The 18,414-nt window shown below is 39.9% G+C and overlaps 1 protein-coding gene across 1 annotated transcript in view; it reads right to left on the bottom strand.

Annotated features, from left to right (window-relative positions):
• The window catches only part of FAM135B (family with sequence similarity 135 member B), a 146,369-nt gene that overhangs the window by 81,758 nt on the left and 46,197 nt on the right, over positions 1–18,414 (bottom strand). The gene's annotated exons all lie outside the window — the stretch shown is intronic.

Genomic DNA, 18,414 nt, shown 5'->3' with positions numbered 1-18,414 from the left:
TAAAACACAATCAGAGCAGCCGGGCAGCACACTGTCCCTGCCTGTCACGGCTGGACGGACCTGCACATAGTGTGCAGCCGTCTGCAGCCTAAGATGTTAGAAAGGGGCGGGGCCTAAATCCCCCCCCCCCCTAAATCGCCCCGGGTACAGCATTTGTCTAGATCCGCCCCTGATGTGACATCATTACTTTTTACAGGTAAGTGGCTGCATTTGAGGATCAAGGTGGCAGCATCTGTGGACGGTAACTACATTTTGCACCCACGTGTGTGGGAGGAGAATATTTACATGAGATTAAAGAGTGATGAACGCACATTTGGGGGTGGGAACACAGCCTAATTCTCCCTCATAAAACCATACAATTTTTATTATTGCATCCAAACACATAAAAGACAAACATGTTCAGGGGTGTAGGAACCAGGGGGGCAGAGGGGGCAGTTGTCGTCCCCCAATGATTTCTGTTGGGCGGGCAAAGACTATGTTTTGCCCCCCCCCATAAACTTCTACACAAAAGCCTTCATGTTACCTTCTGATGTCACGGTATCTGTTCTAAACTTGTGATACTTTTTTAAATGATAGATTGTCTTAGAATAACTACCAAATGTTCTGTAATATAGATTGCCTTAGTATAGATTTAATACAGATTGATTGATTTATTTATTTAAAAAAACTCAAACTGTTTTCCGTTCATAAATATTTAATAAATAACCTGTATTGATCATGAACAACAATTCACTTTACTTTTAAATTGAATTTCGTGCGTTGCGTCCAGTAACAAACATGAGATATAACCATTTAAATTTATAGCACATCCCATAACCAGTGGGAAAGTGACTATATTTCAAAATACTCCCAATCAAATGAGATTAGGCTGTTAATGAAATCTGAATAAGAACTAGGTTAATGACGATGAAAAATGTAATTTTTAAGATGAACAAATTGAATTTATCTATCTTTCTAATAGCTATTGTACTAATCAGTAGTTAATATTAATAATAATATTTATTTAATAATGTATGGATACATTTTTGGCCTACCCCTGAAAAAATGACAACAATTAACACAGGATTGGGAGTCTTTGTATATCTACAGTCACTGTTACAATTGTAAAACGAGATACCAAATGCGAGAAAAAGGGGCTTCAAGACCTATAGTAGTCCTTGGCCTTTTGCCCCCCATGAAAATTTTCATTCTAACACTCCTGCACGTTACAGAGACTGGTCTGAAAATAATGAAAACGATGAAGGTTGTGGTGCTAAAGTGGAAGATAACTTGGACTTTTCCAGATGCACATATTCAGAGGGATCCACAAACCTGCAAAACTAGATGCAAATCGATTTTCCAGAGACTGTTCCAAAGACTGAAGTGGATGTGCGTGCCCCCCGAAATGCGCTTGGAGAGTAACAACATAAGTGCATGCAGAAAAAAAAGCAACATCCACATATTTTGTGTTTCGTAGTTTAGCGCCAACCTCCCGTGCAAAAGTCAAAGTTTCCCGATAGCTCCTCTATGCATTGAAAAATGGAGCAATGGGTTTAAAAAAACAAAACAAAAAAATCCCACTACTATAAGGAAGCTGAATATTAATTGAACTTATTAATTACTTGGAAGAGATTGGGAGATCTACTGTCCAGAAATCTAAAAATAAACAGCTGTAGTTAAAGGATGAACAACAAAATGCATAAAATATGATCTACAATAGACAGCCAGTGTTGGGCTGTCTTTGATGATTCTACAGTTGATATGAATCTGTACAGATGTGTAACAATGTATTTAGATGGATCACATGATCGAGCATAGGAACATCAAGCATAGGAACATCGAGCATAGGAACATCGAGCATAGGAACATTGAGCAAAGGAACAGTGCATCCTGCCATCTAACTGCACCATATCTCTATACTGATACGATGGAGGGGATGGTTTGCTGCAGTTATATTATAATGATGATACATTTTCCACAGGGAAAACCTCATGTCCACTTGTAAGACCACAGGATGACATGTGGGAGACCCCCTGATACTCCAACTCTGTGCATTCTGCTGGTCTAGCAAATGAGACAAGCTAATCAGCACTGCAGGGTATCCATTGCTGATTACTGGATGGCTGCAGACAGAATTTCTACTTAATTTTTTAATAAATGTGTGGACTATGAATGCTCTGTTACTGGCTAGAGTCTGTCTGTATCTTAGTTGGTTTTAATTAAAGATGCACAGGCATTTTTCTTTTCTGCCACTGCTGTGTGCCAATGTTTCCTAGATGTGCTAGGAACTGCCGTGTGTTTGTGTCATTGCTCTGTCGCTTACCATCCAGCCAGGTCGCTGCAATATTTGTCCGAAAGTGTATGAAAATAGTATTGTGATCTGTGAGATGGTCAAAATTTACTGCAAATGACTTGAAATTAGTGTTATTGAGGTTAATAATAATGTAGGAACAAAAGAAGAGCAAAAAATATGCAATTTTAGCATATTTTAGGATTTTTTCTAAAAAATACAAAACCAAAACACTCGAGGGTGGTTTTGCCAAAACCAAAACCAAAACACGAAGCTAATCCAGATCCAAAACCAAAACCACTTCATGGGTTCAGTGAGCATCTCTAGTTTTAATTAGTCACATGACAGTAAGGGTTGATTGATTAGTAGTATGCAAAAATATAACACCGTGATTAATTTTTATTGGTGCAGATGGATCTGTTCATCCTCATGTCACATACACAGAAGGACCCTCATATTAGGCTTTTATGAACTTCCTTTGTAAAATAAATCTACATGTAATTTTGAGGGATCCGAGACCTGTCTATAAACATCATAGAAAAACATCACTTAAAATCTGCCTACCAACACTTTAATTTATACATTTAATTTTCTTCTAAAATACTGTGCATTACAACCTCATTGATATCTTAAATAATCACAAGAGTGTGGAGTCATAAGAACTGTCTTTATTACATGTGTCACATGTGGGTGTTTCAATATTTTTTAGTACATGGGTATTTGTGAGCATATAAATTTGCAAAATAACATTAAATGCACCTGGATGGTAAAAAACAAAATGCCCTATTGGAAGTATAGAAGGGTTCACAAACCTGTTTAAACCAGTAAAAACTAAGGGGCTCTAGTGCTGCATGCATATAAATTAAAGCTGCACTACCACCCAAGCGGCTGAACATTACGGTTCAGCCAAATTAAAATGGCAATGGAGGGGGTGTGACCAGGAGAGCCAATCAGAAGCCACAATGCTCACAACTGTGGCTTCTGATTGGTCCTCATGCTCACATGATCTCCGCAACATCACACAGCCACTGTTTTCATCCTAAGAAAAATATCTGCATGGAACAACCCCCAGGGCTCGAATATAGGTATTTTCTAGGTTGTAATTGTAGTGCAGCATCTCCTTGATATGGTAAGTGTTGTACGGTTAGCTTAAGGTTACTTTATCTATTGTATTATATCCAGTGCCTCCACCTGAGTCTGAATAGTTCCCCTTCCCCAACATTCCAAAAATTATCGCATTTATCTATCACATAAACAATGTTCTATGGTAGAACTTCAATCAGATATATATTTATTGACCTGTTGTAGGGTTCAATTAGCTAAACAATTGATAACTAATAAATAAAACCATTTCATAACTTTAAGATCTATGAATGGATAAATTAAAAAAGTTTCAATTGACTAACTAGCCAAATATTATACACAATCCCAACCTTATTGTAGAGACCAATCCACTAACACAATACTAAAAGATGGCTGAATTAAATATAGAGAACACTTAACATCTATACTAGTTTCAATAATAATTAAAGGTAAGTATTTCATACCATACTTCTGTCTCGTACACAGTGGCAATGTAACACCATTGGCCTAACCTTTGGTAATTAACCAATGAAGAGAGTGTGTTGGATCACTCCACTTCAATATATATATATATATATATATATATAGACTATAAGTCTGGTAAATGTTTTCCTTCAGTAAATAGTCTTCTATCTAGCTGCAAAGCCTCTTAAGTAATTACTGAACCTTCTAATACAATGAAGATACATTTCAATATACAGTTTAACAATGTTTGAAGGAAACCATGAATCCAACAGTTATACACATTAAATCAAACCTTATTCTATAACGCTTATATCACAATTTTTCTATGCATGAATGTAAGATCTTGGCAGTTGGATGTCCCAGACAATATTACATGCAGTGATACAAAGTATCGTTATCACTGTATGGTTCAAACTATCTAATTATATCTGTAACTATCATATATACCCCACAGTTAGATGATGGCCATAAGTTGGTGCACACAGAAATAATTGCTGCGGTAACATAATTAAAAAGGTGAAAGCCAACAATTATGATTAACACTCCTGATTAAAATTGACAGGTCGGCATTTAGATTTGGTGCATAGTATTAGTCGTCACTGATAATAATAATATTCCCTTCCTAGTAGTCTTCATTGATACTGGCTTCACTATATTAAAGGTTAATTAAAGCCACAGTGTAGGTCTTGTGCACCCTTTCTCTGTGCTGTCAATGTAGCAGACAAATTCCATCTCCAATAAATACAATATTGTACTGGATGTCAATTCAGCTTAATGCACATATGTCTACAAGCCTATAATATTATATTCTTCACTCAAACTGTAATACACCAACGATAATAGTCTATATTGGACTTCCACAATAAAACTCTATATGGTCGCTGGGGATGTCACGCAATTAAACAAGTAGTCTCCGTGTATATGATCAGAATAAGAAAGTGGCACTTATAATGTTGCACTCAGTCCAATGGTATTTCATTTATAACATTGATACCTTGCAGAAGGTATTAACCCTGTCTACTTATCTGTTGCTTATTTTAAAGACCACCACATAATCCCGGGATCTCTGCTCACTCGGATATCCTAATAAATATGGTCACTCAGATTCGATATTAACGCTCCTTGTCGCTACCGGTGACCTGTCAACTATTCTCCAATCACCGTGAGCATACACCCGTCTACATAATACTTCTCCAGTGTCCCTCAGTATCATCTACAGTCCTCTCCTGGCTGTCCCTTAACCCCAACTGCCATCCAGTTCTAACTATCCACCCTCTCATACCTAGCTCAGGCCTGAGATACTGTGCTGCTAATCTTATCTCGTGCTGTCAGCTCTGTGAACGATTAATTTGCCTAAGGCTGGGTAAACACTACAGAAACTTCTCCCGATGCGATATAGCTAACAATTTTACCGACTGTAAGAAAAAAAAAATCATGATGCCGATTCATGTGTACACACTAAACACGTTTTACAAGATTTACCTTCAGATCTGTGCTCTTCATCTGTCATAACCATCGGCTGAAAAGATCGTGACTCTGCACACTCTATAGAGATCTATGAACTCTGCCACTCGTGACTGCATACACACTGCAGGATTGGAACGATATTGTTCCATTGTTGTAGCATGGTGGCTCAGTGGTTAGCACTTCTGCCTCACAGCACTGGGGTCATGAGTTCATTTTCCGACCATGGTCTTTTCTGTGTCGAGTTTGTATGGTCTCCCCGTGTTTGCGTGGGTTTCCTCCGGGTGCTCCGGTTTCCTCCCACACTCCAAAAACACACTAGTAGTTTAATTGGCTACTATCAAATTGACTCTAGTTTCGCCCTCTCTGTGTGTGTGTGAGTGTGTGTGTGTGTGTGTGTGTGTGTGTGTGTGTTAGTGAATTTAGACTGTAAGCTCCAATGGGGCAGGGACTGATGTGAGTGAGTTCTCTGTACAGCGCTGTGGAATTAGTGGTGCTATATAAATAAATGGTGATGATGATGATGATGTTGAACAAGATTTTTAGTTTGGTTTAAAAATCAAGGATACCATGAGCTTTGGAACAATAATCGTTCATCGTTGGAGTGATATCGGGCCGAATGGTCGTTTATTGTGTGATTGGCCCGATAATTGTCTGAAAACACTGTAGTATGTACTAGTCCTAAGAGCGAGCGATGGGGTCATTGTCACAAAGTATCATTCTGCTGTAGTAGCTTTAAATATCTTCCAATATAAGTTGAAACCTGTTGACAATGAGCAATAACACACGTATGAAAATTAGTCATAAGACTGATTATTGTACAACACTTGCAGTGAAATCAGGGACACAAACTTGAGCCTTTGAGTCTAGAAGTGGAAGACAATGTAAACGTGTAGTTCATACTGCCGCTTACCTACCGAGATGCAAGATCTCCACTATCGGGCACAGGAACTGTTCTGAGTGGTGGGAACCTACTGTACCTCAATTTATAATAAATGTGGTCTTTTTTCAAGCTATCACTCTGCATACGACTATTAATTTTATATGTTTTATAAATAAATTATAGTCATATATTACTTATCACTATTTTTACCCCAAGAGAACCCCTCAACTGTTTTTATATATGGTGTTTTATTAAAGTTAATTTTCATTGTATAAGTGTGGAATGATATATTTTATTAATGTACTTATTATTACCTCTCCATGACGATGTTAGCACCTACCCTTGTTGCAGATCTTATTATATTTCAACTAACGCTGGCAGCTATTTGTATTTAAATATCTCAGCCCCTAAAAGCAAATACTGATTTTGCATATCATCATCACCATTTATTTATATAGCGCCACTAATTCCGCAGCGCTGTACAAAGAACTCACTCACATCAGTCCCTGCCCCATTGGGACTTACAGTCTAGATTCCCTAACACCCACATAGACACACACTATAATCAATTTGTTAGCAGCCAATTAACCTACTAGTATGTTTTTGGAGTGTGGGAGGAAACCGGAGCACCCGGAGGAAACCCATGCAAACATGGGGAGATCATACAAACTCCTCACAGATAAGGCCATGGTTGAGAATTGAACTCATGACCTCAGTGCTGAGAGGCACAAGTTCTAACCACTGAGCCACCGTGCATATGGATGCAATCCAATGAGACAGGGTCAATATTTAGATAAAGCCCCCTACAGCCTCTCCACTCCTCCTACCATCTATTGACATGCAGATTTATGCACTTCTGGTAAAAATTTAAATATAGTTGCACAATGCCACAAAACAGTAAGTAAAAGGATTAAAATGTTGTATTTAAACAACAAATTGTACAAAATAAATAAGTTAAAAATAACAAATTGAGCACATTTATATTTTTATTATAAATAGGTTGTTTTTACCTTCTGAGCTTTTTTTGAATGGCTTTATTTTGCTTGAAACAAAAATTAAAGATTTGGAATTTGATTCAACACACATGAAATGATCGGTCACAGGTAACCTTCTGCGCAATCAGCTCTGGCAGATATGCCCAATCTACCTTCACTATACACGTTAATGAATTTCACTACAAAGATTCTGCTAAAGAAAATATAAAAATGACTACAGTGCATTGGATTACTAACACGTTAACTAATTTATTAAATGCTTCCTTTGTGACACTTAAACAGAATGTATAATTTAGTAAATGTTCTCACTTTACAAATGAACAAAGGGATTTAAAAACACTTCTTGTTCTAGTCTTTATAGTGACAATAGGAGATAGATTATTCATTACAAGACTGTCAAGCAAATTTAGAGTATTTCGGTTTTTGCAATTAGACAGTATTAGCATTTCAATTGCAAATAATTTTCTGCAGTGAATAAACTGAATCATAAATGACTGATGGTTGGTCTCAGACTGTGCATTAAATATTTGGTTCAGTTTCATGACATAAAGTAAACTCTTACTAATCACGATGAGGGTGCATATAAAGTACCAGAAATTCATACAAACGACTCATTAAAAAGCATTATGTTTTATACAGCTTCACCATCATCTATTTATTTATATAGCGCCACTTATTCCGCAGCGCTGTACAGAGAACTCATTCACATCAGTCCCTGCCCCATTGGGGCTTACAGTCTAAATCCCCTAACATGCACACACATACACAGAGAGACTAAGGTCAATTTAATAGCAGCCAATTAACCTACCAGTATGTTTTTGGAGCGTGGGAGGAAACCGGAGGGCCTGGAGAAAACCCATGCAAACAGAGGGAGAACATACAAACTCCACACAGATAAGGCCATGGTCGGGAATCAAACTCATGACCCCAGTGCTGTGAGGCAGAAGTGCTATCCACTAACCCACCGCGCTATGACCTCAACTCATCGCCCACTGCCGTTCCTTACCTCTGAGGCTAACAAAATCCTAAACGAAATCTATTCCCTCACTAAACACCTTCAAAGTCTATCTGAAATATACTAGAAAACTAGTTATATAATCCACTACACAATGCCGTACACTATGGACTATTGTATTTTGTTTTTACTTTACGGCTAAATCGTCCTTAAAAAAAGATTACTGTTAGCACTTTAGAGTGTGTCAAGGAACATCCCAAGTGAACGCCCACTATCAATTGGCGTTGGGTAACCTGGGACGTTAAGGCTTCATCAGGGACCCCACAAGACAGTGATAGACTTCTCTGCTGAGAACTATGAGGTAGAAGCCCCCAGGCTAGTCTTGCTAGGAGACTGCTGACAGATCAAGGAAAGCTGGATATTGAAAAAATGTCAGGGCAAGCAGCTCAGGTTGAATATCTAAATCCAATCCAATTCACAGTAATTCAGTAGAACACAGAGTAGCTCAAACAAATAATGTAAAGAAGCTATTGCTCAGGCACTGTCGAAAGGGCAAAGTCGCTTAAAAAGACCCAATGTTTCACAGCATGCACCTGAATGCACACACACAACCCGCGACAAGGTGCACAGATATTAGGCGAGCCGGAGATGAGTGTCTCAGGTGCATGGACAGGTTAGTGACAGTTCCTACCCTCTTACAAATGGCACAAGATGCCCCTAAGTTTTGGAGCAAAACTTTTTGATTACAAAATAGGTATGGACATCGGATACTTTTATCAAAGAACATTCCTAGGAGCCATAGGTCCTTCAAACAGATAGATAGAGTAGGTTGGAGTGAAATACTTCAAATTCTTGCTATCTGTCTGAAGACAGTGATTTGAGAGGGTTGCTACATACAGAAAGCTATTGGGTATCTGCAATTATGTAGGCTAATCAAGATGGAATGAAATTGGATTAACTTGTTTCATAAATTCACTGAATCATGGAGCACATTTCATAGAAGGCCGGGTGACATGGTGGCAGTGTGGATAGCTTTGCTGCCCCCCAAGGCAAACTAATCCTAGTGTGTGGGGGTGTGTGTGTGGGGGTGTGTGTGTGTGTGTGCAATAGGGAAGCAAGGACTGATGCACATTATGAAGATGTTCTCTGGAAAATGCTGTGTATTATCTAGGTGTTAGATAAAGAATAATGAATAAAAAGAATAATTAGAAGGCATTTTTAATCTAATGTGTCCAGTAGCTTAACAGGGGACGATTATTTCCTAATATGGCTTTGTTGGTACTACCTAGGCATTCAAATTTATCGCCTTAAGATGGGAGTGATTTATAAAGTGACCCTTCGAGGTATAAGCCCAGCTTTCTGCTATGGTGTGTTCTGTCTCAGAAATGTGAGTATGCCCTCAAGTATTTGCATGGAGTCATTAAGAAACAGATGATATATAATTAGGATCTAGATGGACAACAGTGGATCCTTTTCTGAACTGTGTTCCCCAAAACACACATCTACCTTATTTCATAAGATGATGAGATAATCACAAGTTGTCACTAGCTCTTGTAATGCCAACACAAACACATTCACATATATATATATATATATATATATATATATATATATATATATATATATACACAGTGGTGGAAGTGGGGGGTATACGGTGGTATGTCATACCGCCACTTCTACTGCCTCCATTGTAACACTATCACATTCCAGTCACTTACACTATATATATATATATATATATATATATATATATATATATATTTATTTGTATACACAGTGGTAAAAGTGGGGATATAGGGATATAGGGGGATATGTCATACCGTCGCTTCTCCTACTGCCTCCATTGAAAAACTATGAAATTCAATTCCAATTCCATTTTTCTACCCGCCACTTCTAAATTTCCACTTCGACCACTGCAAATACATGCAAGGCATATGAGTGTGCCTAGATGTAGATTTTGTTTTGTGGTACGAGATTATTTAAATAATAAAAAGGGTTGGAGAAGGTTAGAGAGGGTGCCTTTACCTGTATAACTAAAATGTACATTGCAGACTGTCTGCTTCTCCAGAATTATGAACCAGGATAATACTCTGAACTACCAATAAAGTAACTCCCTAGAATCTCCAAGCACTCAGATCAAATGCATTGGGTGGATCTATTTTCAAGCTTAAATGCTCCATGGGACAAAATATGCTGGTTTGTTCTCCAGAAATAGAAACATATCAAAACAATGTTATTACAGCTCCAGCACATCACCCACTGCCCCACACAACAAGGTCTAACCAGCACATTCTGAAATCTAGGGTTATTTTAACAAATAACATGTTCTAGCATGGTTACTCTACACAGCAGGGATTTCACATCAAAGCATCACTATTTGCTTATTGTTGACTTCATTGTGAAAACAACTGCTGACACCTTGCTGAACTATACAGCAGAATGTAAAAGACCAAAGTTTATATAGTTCACGAAAGATATAATTTAATGCAATTTATAACTAGGAACAGGTAAAACTTGTCTTCTAAAATATATTTTGTAGACAGTAAAACAAACACCAACGGTAGGGGCGTAAGACAAAACTGGCAATAGCAAAATTTGGGGATGGGCCTGCAATACATGTTAATTAACTTTGTAGGCACCCTGCTCTACCAGGAATACCAAGCCTAAACGAGTGAGGTTGAAATAGTATAGTTGGACCCAACCACCCCTCATCTCATGGGTCCCATAGCGATCACATCCCCTATGATGGCTAGAATTCCGGATTATTGTTCATTAAGCACCTTTGACAATAAAAGTAACTCCGGGACCTCCAGGTAGAAGGAAAATTTTAATGCTCATACTACATCCCAGTTGTCAGGACAGAAACATTTTGGGCTAGATTTACTAAACGGCGGGTTTGAAAAAGTGGAGATGTTGCCTATAGCAACCAAACAGATTCTAGCTGTAATTTATTTAGTACATTCTGCTAAATAACAGCTAGAATCTGATTGGTTGCTATAGGCAACATCTCCACTTTTTCAAACCCGCAGTTTAGTAAATATACCCCTTTGTGTAAGACAACAACTGATTGGACCATGCCACCTATAAGTCAAAATATATCCAACAAGCCAATAGAGTTTAAATAAAAACATTTCAAGCTCTCATGCCTGGAATGTGACCTCCAGCAGTTTCTGGAGACAGTTCTTTCATTACCATTAAAAAGTTACTATCTGTCCAGAGCTCACCTTTAATACCCATTATACGTTGTATATTAAAGGTAAAAGAACAAACACACCAGATCTTCCACATGACTGTAAGGTATTAAAAGGTAAAATCTTCACTTTTGTTGAAATTAACTTAATATTTGTATGTTGTGGGTAGAAGGATCATCCGGCTAATGTAGGAAACTCCCCACAAGTTTTACAAATCGAAAAGTTTGATATAAATCTATGAAAGATGCACTATACAGGGTTATGGTGAACAAGGGATCTTGCAAAGTGAACACATTTTCAAATTAAGAAACTGCATTTAAAACCCGTGCAGTACAGAAAGAAGACTGTCGCCACTGCGTCCTGCTGTGCGTTCATTACAGCGAGTGAACAAAGAAGCAATGTTCTTACAGAACAAAACAAGTGACTCACGACGCCCACAGTAGTCCATACCTATTTCTAGTCATTCCGTCTTTTAGCATAATGTTCAGTCACATTATCCAGCTGTTTCATTGCATTTTGCAACTTTTTATTTAGAACCTTAAAATATTTATTTATTATTATATGCAGCCCTAAGTTAGAGACGATTATTGGCATAAAAACAACTTAAATTTGAAAGGAATAATCTGGGACATTTGAGAGGAGACCACATAGTGTTTCTTAAGCTGCCAGTACACTGAAAGGATTTAGCTGGTCGCTTCGATCAACTTAACTAAAAATTGTCCAACCGTTGTACAGTGTGTTGCGCAATCCTAATCGATCATGCTGAGCGGCCAGAGTGCACTTGCAAGGTGATCGCAAGCAGTGGCTGATCGTCTACCAATCAGATTTATGGGTAAGTCTAAAATGATCTAAAAGATAGGATCATGTCACACGGCGGTCCTTCGGCTTCTATAACCGATGACCGACACGCTCACCTGTCTCTCACTGATTCCATGCTCTGGCTGCTGGCGTCCTGTCTCTTGCTCTGCGCATGCGCGGACTCTATCTTTTATGTCCTCTGCATGCTCCCTATTGGATAACCATTCTGGCTCCAAAACTTTAAAAGGCACTTCACCCTTCTCCTCAGTGCCTGTTGATCGTGTTACCTGCCTGGTTATAGACTTACTGTCTGCTCCCTGTGTGTTCCGTTTGGTCTTCAGCGCTCCATGCTGTGCCGCTGGCTAAGAATTTACGCTCCATCTGTCTCTACTGTGCTGCTGGCTAAAGAGATTGTGCTCCACCTGTCTCCGCTGTGCTGCTGGCTAAAGAGCTTACGCTCCACCTGTCTCTACTGTGCCGCTGGCTAGAGAGCTCAAGCTCCACCTGTCCTCCCTGTGCCACAGGCTGAAGAGCTTACACTCTATTACTTCATTGTGCTGCTGGCCACAGGAGCCTCCATCTCTTTCAACTATACAGCTGGCCTTAAGAACTCTCGCTTCTCCATTCCTCAACACTATTCTCCACAAGAGATTACGCCTCACCATTCAGCTGCATCATTGTCTATGGGGCTTTTGCTCCATCTCCTCTGCTGTATCTTGTCTATCTCACTCATTTTATTCCCCTAAAGGGTCTCGCCAGACACTTCAGGTAAGGGCAGTGACCTGCGGGCGGACGCAGATAAGACCAAACCACCTTGTGGCAGGCCCTGGTGAAAAAAAAGGCTGGAATTACCTGGCGCAAAGATGACAGAGTGTAGGTTCAGTGCAAAAAACATTTAATAATGTAACATGAGATCCAACTTTAGTTGGAACCAGCAGAAAAAAAGGTCAAAAAGGTAGTTCACAGTCCCAATAAGGAAAAGAACTAATGCTAAAATTGTTAATAAGTATGTCCAGAGTGAAGAGCACAAAAAACAGCAGAAGGGAAACCAAAAAACAAGAAAAAATACAAAAATACAAACCAAAACAAAAACAAAAAAGAGAGTCCAAAAAAAGTCCAATACAAATGTCCAGAAATCGCAGAAAACATAAGTCCAAAATACAAAAAGAGGGGAGGGAAAAGGGAGGCAAAAAAAAAATAAAAATAAAAATCACTCACTGTTGGTGAAAAACCCCGGTTCCAGGCAGAAAAACGCATGGGGGAGGAGAACGAGTATGTCTACTCCATCCTCTGAAAACAACTTCATGTAACAGATGCAGACAGGTACCTGTGCCGGGTCCTCTACATCCTAGTGGTGTTCGCGCATGCGCCCCACCTTCCGGAGTCCAATGTGCGGCAGGAACAGCGGGTGAAAGTCAAAAGGTAGAATAAATGTAAGGAGTGGCAGTGTGGGAGTAGCCAAGTACCCAACGCGTTTCTCCCAAAGATGGGCTTCCTCAGGGATATCAAGGCCCTGGTGAAAACCGTCCGTTCGTTAGACTCTGCGCCTTGCTAGGAGTAGCATCAAGTTGGGCAGATCAGAGAATCCAATCTACCAAACCGTGACAGATCATCATTTGCTGTTGTGCTGGGTTCGGGGTCACACCGTGGGGTTGGGTTCAATCTGGTGGTGATGAATCTGTCGACATTTATACTGATGACACCAAAATAGCGACAGTGTAATGTTGACAGACTCATTCTGTTGACATGGTTAAAATGGTGACATTGTGACTGTTGACAGTAGTAATGTTGACAGTCACAATGCTGACATTCCAATGGCAATGCCATCGACAGCTGGCGGTCCCGCCAGTCATTACAGCCGCCAGCAATGCAGCCGGTGGGTCTGGCACAAAATAGTCAATATTAAAAGAAAACAAAAAAAACACAAACACTAACAGCAACCCTTCCCCTCCCTCCAAACACATTAACCCTAGTGCTGCCGAGACCAGTGGCACTACAGCAGGGGATTTCGCAGCGTAGGATCCCCCTGCCATAATGATAACCAGCCCCAGGCTGGTCAACACAGCGCTAGATTCCCTAGGGAAGCTTAGCAATAAAAAAAAATGCATTTGCACCTTGCAGTTCAACAAGGTTTGCTTGGCTGTAAACTCTGCACCTGGGCAAAATTTGCACCTACCTCTAATTTAGCTTGAAAGAGTTCAACAAAGTTTCTATTTTATTTTTGCTGATGCATCTTAAAGAATTGTGGCAGATGGACTTTGTTTTGATGCTGTGGTTTACAAAGCAGCAAAAACTTCCCAGTTCCGAAGCTACAAAGTGCTCCTGCAGTAAGATGATACATTGAATGGTGAACCCACAGGATCGCTGCAGCAGTCAAAGTTCTGCATGAAGCTCTTTTGCAGCTGAAGCGCTCCCAAGTGCTCCTATGGAACAGAGAACTAGCATTTTTATTGTATTACTCTTTTCTTGCCAATTGTAGGCTTACAAGATTGTTTAATACCTTCAGAGTGCCGTGGGTTCTGTGTGTTTCCTGCCTTCTAAAACAACCCATGGTAAAAATACATTTATAAATTAACACATAAAAGTATATTTTATTGGAAGAAATTCACAGTGAACAACTTGTCGTGCACCACCAGCCGTCAATAGCTCGCACACTGAATTTTAAGATATATATTGCTTTCCCTTTCAATATATAACATTTGTATCGTACACTTAACAAAAAGTTTTTGTCCCATGGGAGGACCAGAACAGGAGGAAATTTAACATGTATTAGCATTATAATTAACACAGTCTGAATCCCATAGGACTGAACCATGTAAAGAAAGATTTAATATGCAGCGTGATATAGTGACGTTTGCAGGTACTTTCTATACATTAATATTAATATGAATTAATTAATATTAATCCCGGAGCTCAGGCAGCACAATTATTCTATCCATTTGTGGCATAAACACATTGCAATGTAGTTATTTATCTGTATAAACACTGAATTCCATATCTATACATACACCAACCAAAGACATACCTGTACATGGCTTTTAAAAGTCAAGTAGTTCCCAAGCACTAGCAGCTATTAGATATAGTTGCCTTCTCTCCCGTTATGTCTGGGAGACTCCCGCATTTCTAGGAGTCCTCCTGGACTCCCAGGAGAACAGGGCAACCTCCCGGTTCCCGTTCACTGCAGTAGTTAATTGGCAGGAGGTGGAGCTTAGTGATGTGATTTGTGAGTCATAGTGTCCCCTGCTGTAATTGGCCATAATATGTGATGCATGTCTAGGGGGCGTGGCCAAATGACTCAATTTGCTGGGCCCCTCCCCCACATGGCCACCTGCCCCCCAGACCTCCCGGAGAACAATATTCTAAAGTTGGTAAGTATGTATCAGATGCCTAGAACATCACCTGATACAAGTAGGACAGGGAGTGGAGCTAAAATATGATCCATTTTTAACAAAAACAAAAAAGGCTATAGATTATTGTGCTTCTCCCAAAGTATTTAATAGAAGGGAAAGGAATTAAATGAAATGAAAAGTGGGGTGCAAGGGGGGTTTAACAGCAGTTTGTAAACAAAAAGATATTGGTCCTCTGCACTCACGGAATACATTGCTAGTATTATTATTACAGATACTGCAATCTGTAATTCCACATATTGCAATGTATGTTAAACTTCCCCTTCCAGTCCTAAACTAAACCTACATCATGGATTCAATGTGAATGCTAGCATGATCACTGCTATGCTTTGTAAGTGGGTGGGGTCTTTTAAAGGCGAGTACTCCCCAAGCAATAGCATCTGTATTAGACACCTTAGAGAATGACCTGACACATGTTAGTGAAGGAGAGGAGCTACGATATAGTCATGTTTTATATTAAAACACATTTTTTTTAAATTAAATATATTAAACTTCTCAACTGGAAGTTGCCAGGAATTCTAGTTCCCCTTATTTGTTCATAAATTTCCATAACTTATGTTTCGACTACTTTTCACAATGTAAGATGCTTAATGGGGAAAGTCGAGCAAGTTTCCGCAAGGCTCATAAAAACACACACGCTCTCCAACTCCTGCGCTCCGCCACTGTCTTGCCCTGTAAACCCACACAATTTGGCAGATAACTAGGTGGGCCAGTGTAAATGACAGCACGTAATGCCCCACAGAGGAATCTGCGTGTCACATCACAATCAGAACTGTCTTTATTACATGTGTCACTTGTGTGAGTTTGAATTTTTTTTATTACCGTAGATCTGGAAATGTGCTTACTGCCAAAGTACATCTGAAAGGTGCAAAATGTGTCCTATTGAAAACAGGGCCGGTGCCCCTCTTCCCGTCACTACGCATCTACGTATCCCCATTACCTCTGCACTTATTCCCATCACTGCTCTATACCATACTTACCAACTTTTGCAGCCAGCTGTCCGGGGGGGTGCTCCGTCTTGGGGGCCTGGCCATGCAAATCGCACCATTAGACCACGCCCCCTTGTCAGTCTTTGTCCATTTCAGCCTATCGGTGGGTGGGGGCGGACCAGAATGACATGTTTAGCCACGCCCCCACCCGCTTCACAAACAAGGTGAGCTGGACCCGGGATGTTGTCCTGCTCTCCCGGGAGTCCCAAAAATTTGGGAGACTCCTGGACATTCTGGGAGAGTAGGCAACTATGCTCTATACAGAGCAATTTTTTTTTTCGGTGCAGGCTGGAAGGGCGCCCCAGTAAGCTTGGCACCTTTCTGCTGCGCTTAGCGTATCCTGACACCCCTTATTGTATAGAATGAGATCTGTTTTACAACACCTCTGAGCTGGTGATGAAATCTAGTCATTTTGTAGGGAGGAAAATACTCAGACGTGAAATTAGAAATGTCTCCCCAAATTCACCATCACTACCTAAACAGCCCATTGAAATAAACCATTCCTGCAAAAACGAATCTAATTTCTAACCAAAAAACACTACCACGCATGTGCAGAAGGCACCAAATCCGCCTGCATCTTGGACGCAATTAACACTTGCGACAGCTTGCGACTCACTGCGAGAGAATGGGAGGAACCCGGAATTGTGAAGGCGTGACCATGTAAATGCATCCTAGTCGCAGTGAGGCGCAGATACAACACACGTCAAAACAGGGCTAAAGCTGTGCGGCAGGAATTAGGTGGAGCAAGCGTTAGCTAGCTGCAGGAACTGCTCGCAGCTCGATAGGGTATTACGAGTGGGAAGCAACTGGGGTTTGCTTGCAATTCGTAATACCCTACCAAGCTGCGGCACACTCCCACTTCTACACTCCTTACACGGACTTTGCGTCCGACTCTAAATGAGGTCCTATGTGTACTTAGAGACCTCCTCCCTCTGTCAGAATGGCAAACTTTTGCACCCCTGCCGGTGACAAAATTCTGGCTTTTTAATCCATATGTTTTTCTCTATAATTAGGAGCGTGACTTCTCAACAAAGCATTTGCATTGCAGATTTGCACGGTTGTAAATGAACCTTTATGTGTTAATATATAAAAGAACCATTTCTGGAACAGACTTGACTGTAACTTGCACCGTCAGCAACATTTTCCTTACATATTACACAGTGATGTAAATGTTTCAGCCCAACTGAATCCTTAAGGATCGCTGACTTGGCTGTAATGTCAATTTAAAGGTTTCCTCTGTATTGCTGGCGGAATGATTAAAATGACACAGGAGCGTGTTAGCTCCAGGTCCCCATTCCATCTCTTCACATCATGTCTAAAAAAAGAAATATCCAATGCAATAAAATATAGGTGCCAACTAGTATGGTAATTAAAGTTATGAATTTCAGCTGCTCTCAGATGTGATGCATGGCTCTCCCAACACAGCCACGGTTAATGGTTAAAAAAAGAGAAAAGGAGACAGATTAAAATGTCAAAGTCGTATAATTGGATGAACGAAAGTATATTGGTTTAATATTGGTTTGCCGTGCGTATTGCGAAGCGTACGCCACGTGTTACGTGACGTAGTGCGTTCGCACGGTAAAATACGCACGCACACACTCGCATTACAACAGTTAGTTATTTATATAATTTCATATTGGTTCTGTTACACTGTAATTCAGGAGCAGATAGTATTCGGTTTATTATTAGTCTATATATATATATACATATATATAGATATATGTTGATTATATGTACATTGTAGTGTTATTAAAGGTTTAGGTAATAGGAAAGGTGTCATGCCTGATATCATATTGAAGCCCTAATCATCAGCATCTGTCCGGTGCAGTCGGCGAAGAGATCGCACATTGCATACTTTAGTTATTGATATTAGAGAGTAAAACCTTTGTATGATACTGGCTATGAAAAGGAGCAG

The sequence above is a fragment of the Mixophyes fleayi genome, chromosome 5 (genome assembly GCF_038048845.1).
Source record: "Mixophyes fleayi isolate aMixFle1 chromosome 5, aMixFle1.hap1, whole genome shotgun sequence".
NCBI classification, from domain to species: domain Eukaryota; kingdom Metazoa; phylum Chordata; class Amphibia; order Anura; family Limnodynastidae; genus Mixophyes; species Mixophyes fleayi.
The sequence above is the reverse complement of the archived record's forward strand: the minus strand, read 5'-3'. Positions and strand labels throughout refer to the sequence as shown.